The sequence below is a fragment of the Notothenia rossii genome (assembly GCF_949606895.1).
Source record: "Notothenia rossii genome assembly, chromosome: 9".
Classification (NCBI taxonomy): domain Eukaryota; kingdom Metazoa; phylum Chordata; class Actinopteri; order Perciformes; family Nototheniidae; genus Notothenia; species Notothenia rossii.
The window spans coordinates 6,865,619-6,879,488 of NC_136907.1; positions in this window are offsets into that span (position 1 = coordinate 6,865,619).

Here is a 13,870-nt window from a genome sequence, read left to right on the forward strand (position 1 = left end):
GAAATCGTTTTGTAAATGGAGGAATTCATGAAAAAAATATCTCTATGGAATGAGGAATGACTTCATGCAAAAATATCTCCTGATGAAATCAAATTGGGACTATTATGGATATCAGGAAAATCGTCTTAAAGCAACAGTTTGTGTAAAATTATATACATGGTAGATAGTATTTGCTTTACCAGGCTCGCTATGGTCCTAGAAAAAATGATTTTCGCAAAGAGAAGTAAAGGAGAGCGGACTGACTACAAATGAAAGTATAGATTAGTAGTACAAAATAACTAATGGAAAAAGCTCCAAACTACGTTAAAAAAATGTTCCTGTTCAGCACTATCCAAGTTACTAAAATTCATTTCTGGGCTCATTCAAATAAAAGTAGAGTTAGACTCTGTTGAAGATATGCTTTCATCTTGAAGTGATATACTTTAATGTTGGGCTCTCCGTGCCATTGTTTGGATCAGAGAGAGCCAAGTGGGGTGAGTCCTATATACAAGTTATATTGTTTTTGGTTGAACTACACCCTAAAAGATACATTTTTGTACTTATGTTTCTTTGTTGACTTACTCTAAAAAAATATATAAAAATGAGGTCACTGACACACACACACACACACACACACACACACACACACACACACACACACACACACACACACACACACACACACACACACACACAGTGGAAGCTCCTGGATTAGATATGTGGGAGGAAGCGTTCACACCACCCTGATTAAGTTTTAGTTAACTGTCACACCAGAGATCCGGAGGCCCACGCTCACCACCTCTCCCGGAAATGTGTGTGCGTGTGTGTGTGTGTGTGTGTGTGTGTGTGTGTGTGTGTGTGTGTGTGTGTGTGTGTGTGTGTGTGTGTGTGTGTGTGTGTGTGTGTGTGTGTGTGTGTGTGTGTGTGTGTGTGTGTGTGTGTGTGTTTGTGCATGTGTGTGTTTGTGCATGTGTGTCTTCCTGTTGTTTTAGATTCCACTTCACTCCCCCACTGCTGCCATCCATGACCTGTGACCCCCGCTGAACCCAGCTGTCAGCTGTCCTGCATGAGACTCTCTCCCTCTTCATCAACTTTCCTTTTCTCAGTTTCACTCCTCTCACACTGAAGCTCTCAATCTGGTTCAGAGCAACGCCAAGAAGTACAAGTGTCTAAAGATACCCCACTCTGTTTTTAAAGCCTAACACATAGCCTATGTGCACAAATGTTAATGTGTCAATGTGTTACTTAGTTTACTTCAAATGACTGTAGATATTACTAATAGAGTGTGTTTTTTATTGTATTGCAGTAACAAACACAGCATTAAGGGTTAATAACATTGTTTTAAGAATTGAAAGACTCCTTATTTAGCTTAAACTTGTAAATTAAAAGCATAATGACTTAAATAAACTGTAATATAACATCAGTAGACATATTTTTATTTCAATATATGATGTATTTTTAATGTATCGTCAAATGTTGTAAAGGGGACCTATCATGCAAAATGCACTTTTTGATGTCTTTTATATATATGTGTCCCCGGTGTGTCGGGGAACTCACGCAGCGTCAGAAAATAAAACCCTCTCTTTTTTCCTCCGTACCCAAATCTCTAAAAACGGGGCTACAACGGAGCTGATCCAAATTTGCGTCTGATATGACGTAATATCTGAAATGTAGGCTGGCTTTACACCCACGGCCCTATCAGAAACGCTGCTATCAGAAACAATGCCCGACTGTTTTGGACGTAATATGGTCGGTGTAAGGTTTTAGCGATAGTATCCTGTTAGCTGTTGTTTTTTAGTCTTTTGTATATCTCTCTTTTGATGTTAATTACTCTACTCTCTCTCTCCAGGTGTCGGCACTTCCTGTCCGTGTGGCACCTGCTAGAGTGATTGTTGTTCCCACCCCTGATTGTGTCCACCTGTGCCCCATTGCCTAATGTGTATATTTAGTCCTTCTCTCCCTTTGTCTGGTGTCGGTTCGTCTTGTGATGTCGTTATCTCTATGCCTGTTTACCAGAGATTCATGTTACATTACCTAGTTGAACCTAGTGATTATATGGAGAATCCTAGTAGAGCCTAGGAGTCATTATTGATAGCTTTGGTTTTCTTAACAATAAAGAAGATTACCAAGCAACGGAATTGAGCATCTGAGTTCTTACGAGGCCATCGTATCAGTCGGTGTTTACATTAGCATCGCTAACACTCAGAGCTAACCTGTACTGGAGAGCATGTGTGTGAAGAAGCAGGAAGTAAAAAGGAACTCACATTGTGGTATAACCGGCAAGAGAGAAAGCCTTTGAGCTACAAACTGTTTCAGAAATAATCCTTGATAATCCATGATATGGCGTTTCATCACGGCAGCATTTAGTTTAGACAGTAGCTGCCGGGTCCCGCATGAGCTCAGACCCCTCCTTCTTTATACAACTTTTTTTTTTAAATCTTTATACATAAAATCAGCCCTTTTGAAACAGGAAGTGAAATAGAGGGATATGAGGCATGGCTAGAATGGGTGATCTGTTTGGTATTTTGAGCAAAACACTTCATAGACATGTTTTTTATATATTTGTATTGGTCTGAGACCTATGCTATTGCCTAAAAATAGCATGATTACATTACATTTCATTTAGCTGACGCTTTTATCCAAAGCGACTTACAATAAGTGCATTCGACCAAGAAGATACAAACTTGAAGAAAACAGAATCATATAAGTACATCAGGTTTCAAAGAGCTAAAACATTTCAAGTGCTACTCAACTGGCTTTAGAATAAGCCAGTCCTTTGTTAATGTATAAGTGCTCTGTTTTTGATTTTATTGCTCGAAGTGGAGTCAAAGGAGATGAGTTTTCAGTCTGCGCCGGAAGATGTGTAAGCTTCCTGCTGTCCTGATGTCAATGGGGAGCTCATTCCACCATTTTGGAGCCAGGATAGCAAACCCACGTGTTTTTGCTGATGGGAACTTGGGTCCCCCTCGCAGTGCGGGTGCAGCGAGCTGTTTGGCTGATGCAGAGCGGAGTGCACGTGCTGGGGTGTACGGTTTAACCATGTCCTGGATGTAGGAAGGGCCAGAACCATTCACAGCATGGTACGCAAGTACCAGTGTCTTGAAGTGGATGATAGGTGACCTTTTAAAGAATTTCAAGTGATTATAAAATGAAAAGATGTGTGAAAACGGTTTTACTTGCAACATTAATTTTGTAATATGCTGCACCAAAGACTTTTATGAACCTTTGTAGAAGAATAAAATAAAAAGGTGAGATGATGTGTGATCAGTGTTGTTGTAGCAGCAGCTCTTCTCCACACAGGGGAGGCAACAGCATCTCGATACAAATACACAAACAGGGGGAATTGTTTCTTCAAATTACTGTTGTAATCTAAAACAATGTTTTGTCCTTTTAAAAATACATTGATACCTTTACATAAAAATCTGAGCGACTCCAAATCATGAAAAGTCAGGAACATGTGATGCTGCCAAATCCTGACTCACTGCCATGTTTTGAAATCTCACACTAAATATCCTCTCTGCTTTCATCAAAACTCATTACCTCTCCTCATATACATAATCCTCATTAATCCACTTGTGAACAACGTGTGAAATAAAGAAGAAAAAAACAGCTTTGGTTCCTCCAGACAAAAATATCTCAGGATACCATTAAAAAAACGTCAAATTCAATTATGCCTTTCTCTCCTTTATCACACACACACACACACACACACACACACACACACACACACACACACACACACACACACACACACACACACACACACACACACACACACACACACACACACACACACACACACACACACACACACACACACACACACACACACACACACACACACACACACACACACACACACACACACACACACACACACACACACACACACACACACTTATGTAAAAACTGAATGAAAGGAAGAGGAAGTCCTGAGGGCTTTGAAAGCATGATTGGGAGAAAGCTCTTGTGCTGCTGAGAAAGGAGAAGGTGAATACCGGCCAGCAGCCAGCACAAAGTGGAGTGGAGGGCTCCATTCTCCGCGCCAGAGAGGGAGACCCCTCCTGGGGGGTGGGTGAGGGCCCTCAGCAGCCCGGGACCCTCGCTTAATGAGAAATTCCTGGGGATTTAGAGGGGTGCAGAGGTCTTCATTTTCTCACTGCGCCGGTCCACGGTGGTGAGTTTCTCTTTCAGCCCTGAAACGTCCCCAGAGGAAGGGAGACCCCCCCTCCATTCAGCGAGAGCAGGGGCCCGCCTGCCTGCTGGATTATGCATATGAGATGTGGGCTGCAGGATCACAACCTGCCACCTCCTGCACACTGCAAAAAATGTCCAGTCATTTAAAGCTGCACCTGCCTTCACAAAGTGGGTCTGCAGCAGGGAGGAGCGTCTCCCCCCACGCTAATTAAGATTTGGCACATTCACACTGATGAGGAGGACATTTTGCCCACAACTGTGGAGAAAAACAGAAGGCATGTGCCAACATTCAAATCCTCTAAGCCAACATCATTAGAATAAGTAAATAACTTCTTAAATTAAAATTAACTAGTTGTGTATAAGGAATTTGGCTCTTGTTTTTAGTAGCTTTCCATATAATTATTATACAACTTGTACGCACAGCATTGAGGGCTACTGTACAGTAAGATACCAATATAGACACACACACAAATATTTAGAGGTGTCAAATTGTAGAGAAATTGTAATATAGTCTTTTTAGGAAATGTAAAAGTAATGAGCATTTTGTTATTATACTGCAACACTGAAACTACTCGATTGGACTTACACAGTGACATCACCATGTAACACTCAAGCTTCTACTGGCTAGCGCTCCAACACATTGTTCATGATAGGCTAAGGGCGGGACATCTTTAATCAGTTGACCAATCACAACAGAGTCGGCCAGCTAACCAATCAGAGCAGACTGGGCTCTGGTTTCAGACAGAGGGTGAAACGAGGTGCTGCAGCACAGACAGTATGAGAAAAACAAAGAGCTTTTTGAACATTGAAGAATGGAGACATGTCCCAGTAGAGACACTAACTACAAAATATGAACCTGAAAATGAGTGTGATGGAGCTCCTTTAAAGGTCAGATACTAGGACAGGTAGTGACTTAGGAACAAGTCACTTGAAATGATGTTTTTCCTAAATCAGGTCCTCAAGGATACAAGGATAACTGATTGTCATTGTACACATGTTTGGAAATGAAATGCAGGTATATTCCCATTCAGCTTTATAAGAAAAAATTGAAAATGTCAGAAAACGTTTTTGGGAGTGAATGGGGCGAAGCCTGCGAGCTAGCTCAGGCAGTCAACTCGAGCACCAATGATACATTAACACGTGACGCAGCTCGTCCCTCTTACAACCAACCAAACACATTCTCCTACACATGCCGCTCGAAGCTGCAAGGTCTTCCTGCCTCTGCCTCCTTAATGCTGCTGCTGCCACTGCTGTGTTCACTTGCTATAGCTGCGTTCATGTTCCTGCTGCTGTGTTTCATGTTGCTGCTGCTCGCCTGCCCCACCACCACCCCAGCTTCCACCCCAGTTTCCACCTGTAGGCTCGGGGGATAGTTATCTAATCATCACTCAATGTTCTATGTGGAGTGATGAGGCCCGAGCCTAGACGCCAAACTCAAACTATATGCTGCTTCTAATAAACATTATATTAAGAAACACGTGAGTTGTCTGACTGAAATGAGTTTGAAGGATAAGTTCAGGAGTCTTATAGCTTGAGGAAATATATCTTACTAACAAACTGTTAGGATCTGCACATTAAAACATTTCCCCAAACCAAACTTATTTAATTGGAATTTGCAGAGAAAAGAACAGGTCAAAGTCAATACATTGCAACCCGCACCGACAGAACTTCAGCTCTGTCCTTGAAATGTAAAAACTGAACTGTGGGGGCAGATCTCATCTTTGCAGCATTTCATTCTCCAACTGTATGATTAGAAGAATAGGAGAGGAGTTGAGAGGCCGCTGGGCTTCAGACGCTCCTGTCAGACGCTCCCCCTCGACTCAGCTTCAGGGCTGGAGGGGTCGAGGCGTCGGACATTGTGTTGAGAAAACTCTCGCTGAGGATCGCTTCACAAACGAACTCCCAGTTGGCTGTTTGACGGCTTCACAGGTGGAGGGACGGCGTCCTCTCTCCAGGACTCAAACCCTCAGGGTCAGAAAAGAGGGGGGAACACCGTCTGAATTCACATCAAAGTGCACGCTTCACTGAGGACTTACAGTGTGTTTTAACCTGGGATGACCTCTGCCGAAACCAAACGGGGATTATCAAATCTACACTACTGAGGGAAAATGTTGGAATCAGATTATTTTGATGAGTCTCTTACTTCCTTTAATAACTGCTATTTTAACAGATATATGAAAAGTCTAAAATAGTTTTAAATGGTAAATGGATTATATATAAAGCCCCTTCTATGTCTCTGTGAAAAATAAAAAATGCTTTTACAATGTGCCAGCATTTATCCTTTCACACCAATAAAGTAACATCTAACATTGTTGCATAAAGTGTATTAGGATTATTATGTAAAGATCATCAGAAGGATGCAAGAGAATTGATCTTAAGAGTTTCTTACCGAAGATGTCCACATTGCACAGAAGGTCATAACGCAAACCCTAACCCTGTAACACCAAAAACAAATAGTTAGAATCTGATGTATTTGAAGGAATCTTGCTTTTATGAATTTGTTTCCTCATGTTTGATTAAACATACTGTTGCTCACTATTGATAAAAGCCTCTGCTAAATCTTAAGTAGTTTAAATGTAAAAAATGTAATGTTTCCCTGGCCATAATTGTGACTTTTGACCATTATCGAACTTCGATGGTGCATCGGGACACACATATATTTCCTCAGTTATTCTTTTAGTTTTAAACTGCGATTTGTTTTTACATATAATGTTCAGCTTAAAAGTTGTCTTTCCAATTGATCTATAGAGCAGTAATGGACACACACACACACACACACACACACACACACACACACACACACACACACACGCACGCACGCACGCACACACACACACACACACACACACACACACACACACACACACACACACAAACAAACACACACACACACACACACACACACACACACAGGGCGGTGTTGGTCAGCTCAAAGCACAGCCGGGGTCTGGCAGAAGAAGAGATCTCCACTCGGCTCTCAGCGTGAGCGCCGACTCTCTGTGGACACAAGCTTCAGATCATTGTGCGTCCAGCGAGGCTTTCACTTCACTTTAAATACAGAAAAGTCTGCACTTCACTTTCATATCAGCGATTAAATCTTGTTAGAGTTTCATCTATAATTGATATCATCATTCTACAAAAATATAATTATCAGTAATGTCAGCTTTTCTATTTGTCCCTCCAATAAACTCAAATGTTATTACACAAATCCATGTTATTGGTAATGTTGAAGCTGGTAAAGATGGAACTAATTTGAATGTCATCTTTTATTCTCCAAGATGTTGTATAAGTATAACGTTTGTATTTGAGTGAATGTACTTAGTTTCATGTTTCCACTGCCAAACCCAAAATGCTAAACTCTATAGTACAGTCTTAAAAGGCTTATTAAGTCGAATCAGCCTAACAGGACTTTTATCAAGCCTTCATAAGTCTGAAAGTGAAGCTTAACAACATCCTTGAGGTTTTCTTTCTGCACTGTAGACGCACTGACCATCAATTACAGCTTTTAATTATTCTGAATAAACAACCTTGGAGCTCAAAATCCAGAGCAAACAAGAGGAAAAAAGCTGCTTTCTCCCTCCGGCTAAAAATCTGATTGAACATCACTATTTGAGCCTAAGTTTAAAGAAGTCGTCTTTGCAGCAGAAATGTCCGGCTAATTAGTTTGTTAAGACGAGAGAGGGAGTGAGGGGGGAGACAGGGAGAGAAATTCTCCCTTTTCTTTGAGTCCAGACAGGTTAAATGTGCAGTTAGGCCTCGACAATGGAGTCGTCCTTTCACATGCAAAGATGAGGTATATGGAGCGAGCCGGTTTTGTGGTCGGTGTTCAGACTTCAATTGAGAGGCACCAAAGCGTGACGGCATTCCCTCCCCTCCTTTGCCTCCCACTCTCCCTTCTTTCCTCCCCACCTTGCATCCTTCCTTCATTTCCCTCCACTATCTCTTTCTGCATCCGTGTTTTCCTCCGTCCTTCATCTCAGGATTCCTGCAGAGGTCTGATGGGCGATTGAGCTCCTCGTGTCTCTAGCAGAGATTGAAATAAGGAGGTTGTAGTTTGTGTCCTGTCATCTCCCTTTTTATTAAGCATAACCACAATATTTCCCTCATGGCACCTAAACACTGTAAGACATAGAGTCGTCTGATTGCTTTTCTTATCTTGAAGTTGGTTTGGTTTTATTTTATATTGTTTATTCAATTTCATTTGTATTTACTTGCACTGTTGTATTGTGTTGCACTGTTGGAGGAGCCTGAGACCTAAGCATTCATTGTGATAACACTGTAGCTGTGAATCTTTTACCAATTACACACATGATCAGCAACAGGAAGTCACCCATTACAAGTCTTCACAAGAAGTAATACCGGACAACTATGGATGGGATTTAAACTACATCAAAGCATACTTGAGAAGAGATACTGAACAAGATGCAAGACTCGTGTGGGACAGTCCTTTCCTGTAAACATGGATTTCCTCAAGAAGCTAGCAATCCAAGTAATTGGATTGATCTTAAGCAAAAGTGAGACGTACTGGCTTCAAAGATGTTGTTATACACCGAGAGTTGATTGTAAATTCTATTGTTTGATTTGATTCCCATTACCATTCGTCCAAAACTAAATTACAAGACAGTGTCAGGAATGTTGATAAAAAACGACCAATAGGGTTAATGAAATTCATCCTGGTTGAGCGTGGTGAATGCTAAGCAAACTTTAATTATGCATCTGATTCCCAACAGGAGAAAAAAACCCTCCATAAAATCACAGTGAGACAAAAAGTACTTATTGCAACAGCTGAAAATATACTTTTTGGACGCACAAGTGGATTTGTATTGTTGTTTCACTTCTAATAAGAATAAGCTGCTGGGTCCCATCTCTAACCAGCACAACAAAGACAGGGAGGGCTTGTGTAAAGAGAGAAAAGAGGGAGAGTGTGGGGGTGTTGTTGAGGGGATATTTGAGGGGGTTTGAGGTACAAAGACTGAAGCCGTGAAATGCTGCTTGTAAAAGCCCGGCGCTGGTCCACTCATTGAGTTGTCAATCTGCCCGGCAGGTCTCCTGCGAGATGAGTCCTGTCAGAGGGGACCAGGAGGGGTGGGGATGACCTAATGCTACACCCTCTCCTCCCTTTCTCCTCCCAGGGCTTTGAGTGACACCCCCACCAGCCCATAACCCCCACCCCCCCCACCCCCATGGCGCTGAGGCAGCAGACGAGTGGACCAATAGAGACACGGCTTAGTGGTCAGTGATGGAGAGAGTCAAGAGGTGAAGGTGGAAGAGAAAATCCTTTTAGCAACTCGTGGAGAAAGAGGGTTCAAAGAAAGAATTGTCGAGATGCTGAAACCAAATCCTCCAGTTAGTGACAGATAAATGTTTGAACCCTGAAGTCTGTAATAATCTGACGGACATTTGGTTATCATGACATACATGTTATGAAACTTGTCTTGCCTCTTGATCCTAGTTTGTTTTTAATTGATTCTTGTTTTTTTCGTTGTCTTTGCTTGCCTTGAATGTGTGTATTTTTTTAACTCACAATGCACACAATGCATGAGTAAATTAAATATGTGCAGGTGCAATGTTAGTGTGTCCAAATGGATCATGGGGATAGGGTGAAAACGTTTCTCTGCAGGGTTGTAAAATCTAGAAGTTTCGTATAATTATAAAACAATTTGTGAATTGTCTTCGCGTCAGATAAACCTTAAAATTCATGTATTCTTTTTTTAACAATTTTACTTTTAACGGCCTCTAAATAAGTTCAATATTTTTTCCTCCTTGACACCGTAGAGCTCCGTAGTAATCTCATTCTTTTAGGACCCTACCTAGAACTCACAATCATTGGTGAGGATTGAAATGTAAATTGAAAAGTGATCCAAACACAGATACTTTAGGTCTGTCAATGATAAAAAAAAAATCCTGGCCTCACACTTTGACATGCTTCACACTTTGCTGCATGCTAACAAAAGTGTGCAATGGAGGTCAGTGCTTGATGAAGCAAACAGAGTTACATCGTCAGCAAAAAGGCAAAGACAAACTGCTGTTATAACAAAAATTCATTACACTTCATTAAGTATTTTTAAGTGCAGTGAGAATATAGACAAACCACCAGACTCAGGGACCGTTTCATCCCACAGGCCATACGACTGTTAAACACCTGAACTTTTGAAAGAACATCCATAACATTCATCTGTTTGCTTACAAATTATGTATCACTTTTATATAGACTGTTATGGCACTACTTCAATTCTATTTTATTGTATTTACTTGCACTATTTGATCTGTGTTGTTGTGTTGCACTGTTGGGGGAGCCTGGGACCTCATATTTTCATTGTCATAACTGTAGCTATGACAATGAAAATAAAAGCCTTGAATCCTTGAATCTTGAAAACACAAAATGCGTCCAGTAAAGTAAATTCCCTGCCTGGATCTCCGGGGGACATTCAGCTCTCAGAGTGATTGTCTGGTTGTTCAGACAGCGAGCGGGCAGGTGGCGACACAAACAGCTTCATCCTCCGGCCTTTAGCTCTCCCTCACCTCCTTCCACCTATCACACCATCTCTTTGTGAGTCTCCGTCTCCCAGAGTTCAGAGCTCGGGACCAGACACATTGTCCCGTTTTGATGACTTGACGTCTCTGTCTGTCAGGGAGACGCAGACACAAAGACGTGCACACAGTCTGCGCTCCGACAGGTTCCCCTTCAAAGGTTACGTGTCAATCTGATCTGACAGCCGCGATAAAGACTTTTTGATTCAGTCCCACTCACAAAATCAGAGCCAGATGAATGTTGGGGAACTGCATTAGGCCATGCAACACTTTTTAATGTGTGGCAAGTGATTTTAGGCAAGATAAACCTTCTTGTTTTAATGTTTGGCCAGTCCATCGAATATCCTGATGCTATGGGGAAACAATTTATAAGAACATGAATAAAATCTCACTAGCTTAAATCCTTTACTAATGTCGAACTTCTATACCAACAATATAAATTCTCCATGATGTGCGATGCCTTGTTTTTTATGCTGCTGCAACGCAAACATATAGTACATCTTATCTTATTTATCTCATTACAAGAGAAAGTTCTGCCTTTTCTAAATGATTCCTCTATAAAGCTTAATCTACATTCACTTAAAGTATGAAAGTACCTTTTTGTGTAAATCATTTCCCATTGAGATATTTAAAATAAATCACGTGAGAAGTCTAAAGGTGTCTGACACGGTGTCTGCTTGTGTCACATGTAAATACTGCACTATTTGTTTAAAATGTAAAATTAAGTCTTTTTAAATTTGAGATTCAAAGGAGTTGCTGGAAGGAGAGAGAGACAGATTTGCATGGAGCAGGGGATAGTTTGTGCTGCATCATTTCATGTTAAGAAATAACTTCCTGTGTTTCAGGTTTGTATTGTGTTTTTATCAGTTAACGGACCTGAGTCTAGATTTCTTGGTTACATTATGAACATTTCATACTCCCACAGTGTATGAGAACAGCCTCTCTAGGTAGGGTGAGGTTTAAATGATGTATATAAAACACTTGTTAGGGAAAGATTAGGGCAATCAACAAAGAGTTCATCCTTAATTGCAACATAATTCAAGATAAACATAATCAAGAGAGCATCATCATTACATTTTTTAAATATTAACACTGCACACAATAACCAAACGTATCTTAAAAACAATATTCTACTTTTAAAACCTGAATAATTGCAAGAGTTTATAGTCTGTGACGTTTTCAAAGTCATTACTTAAAAGGCAGTAGGCCTATTTGTGTTTTTTTAATTCCGCTTATGGTAATGAGGTTAAGTTACTTTTACAATTCATCTTCTCCACTCGCTCGTCCTTTTGTGCAGTAAAGATATTCTCCTGTCTTGGCTCAATCAAAAAGTCCATTTAAGTTTCATTGTGAATCAAAACCCTGTGGTGTGTGTTGTTATGACCTCTGTGTCACACACATTCCTCTCTTATCCTCTCACACAGACTTATAAGTAACAAACACAACTGCCCACACACAGCGACATCCAAAAACAAGCTGCTTCCAACCATCACGTTATATATTTATATTTGAGACAAACAGCTGTTGTTCTACATGTTTTTTCTTTTGCTATGTTTGTACCATAAAGAAACTGCTTAGTCTTTAGTCTTGATTAGTTCAACCAAAGAGGCCTGAGTACTTTCCACAGTTACCTGAATGGACAATAACGTGGATTTTTTTCCTCTAGCACAATTTCTCCAAACTCCAGGAGAGTGTTGAAATATAAATGCAGGTTTTTCAGGAACACACACAGATCCCAGTAAGTGACGTGCGGACACAACAACAGCTCGTACCACAACATGTGGAACGACTTTGTTTGTGACGGGACTGAAAAAGCTTCTTATTCCTGGAGTTAAAAAAACGGAGCGTCTGTATTTTGGGACCGTCAGAGGTGGGCGGTCTGTCCCGATTTGACTTGGCACGGCTCGGCCCGGCTCTGCCTTGTTTGTTTGGACAGCAGGCAGTAATGTGGCACGCTGCAGCCTGGGAGACGGAGCAGGAATGTGGCTGAAGGTCTGCTCCGGCCTCATCAAGAGACGACCAGGAGCCCAGACGCTCTGAAGAACCAAAACCACCAACACTGGCCTCACAGAAACACTCACTGCCACAATCACAGACTGAAGTGAGGAGATTTAGATCAAATACAACATGATTTATGTTTAGTGCTAAATAATCAGTGGTGTAAAGTAACTAAGTGCATTTACTCCAAGTACTGGACTTCTACTAGCACCATTGTGTCTCTTGCACCAATCTCTTTATTTCTTCTTGCACTATTTTTGTCAAATGAAATGCCTTTTTTATGCATAATAAGTCATTTTACTTTTGCTGCCTGGAGTATATTTTGATGATAATACTTTAATACTTTAACTTGAGTTAAGTTTGAATGCAGTACCTTTGTTCAGAATGATCATTTTGATGTACAGTAATGCATCTGTTATAAGTCCAGAATATCTAACCTGGTTATTTGTGTGATTCTAACACATTTCATCATTTGTGCAAGAGTGTTTTTAACTGCTCCACATCCCAGATCTGTCATCTCTGAAAGAAGCAGCAGGTATTTTCAGGATCTGACGTTCACGTCTCGTCGTCCAGACCACATTTCACGACTAAATATTTATTTTAAATCTATTTTTGATCATTTTTTCTGTCATCAAACAACACAACTGCATTAAGCTCTGCTTTAGAAAAACATACGCTGCCTCATGGCTTCCCGTAAATGTTTTATTATTATAATTGCTATAGTGTCCTGATTGTAAGTGTGAAGATTATGTAGACCTCGACCTCAGCACAAACAAAATATTGATGTTTTTAACTAATGGCGCCAACTATTATGGTACCTCACACGTCTTTACTCTTCGTTCTTAATTATTTTAGACAAGCTTTTCACAATGAAAGACCACTTTCTGACTTTTGAGAGTTGAAAAGTGTGAAGTAAATTCTAAAAGGTTAGGTGGAACTTGAACCAGCAACCTCCTGTTTCCAATACTGTTTCTCTACAAGATGAGCTACCAGACATTCTTCAGAAATCCAGAGTAAGGTTTGGAAAGTATCCGACCCACTTTATTTCTATAGCGCATATAAGAATAAATACAAGTCACCTAAAGGCTATGGACAGACAATAAAAGCAGAGAATAGGTAGAGCTCAGACTGACTAGAAAGTGAGGGAAAAGAGGATCTTTAGGCG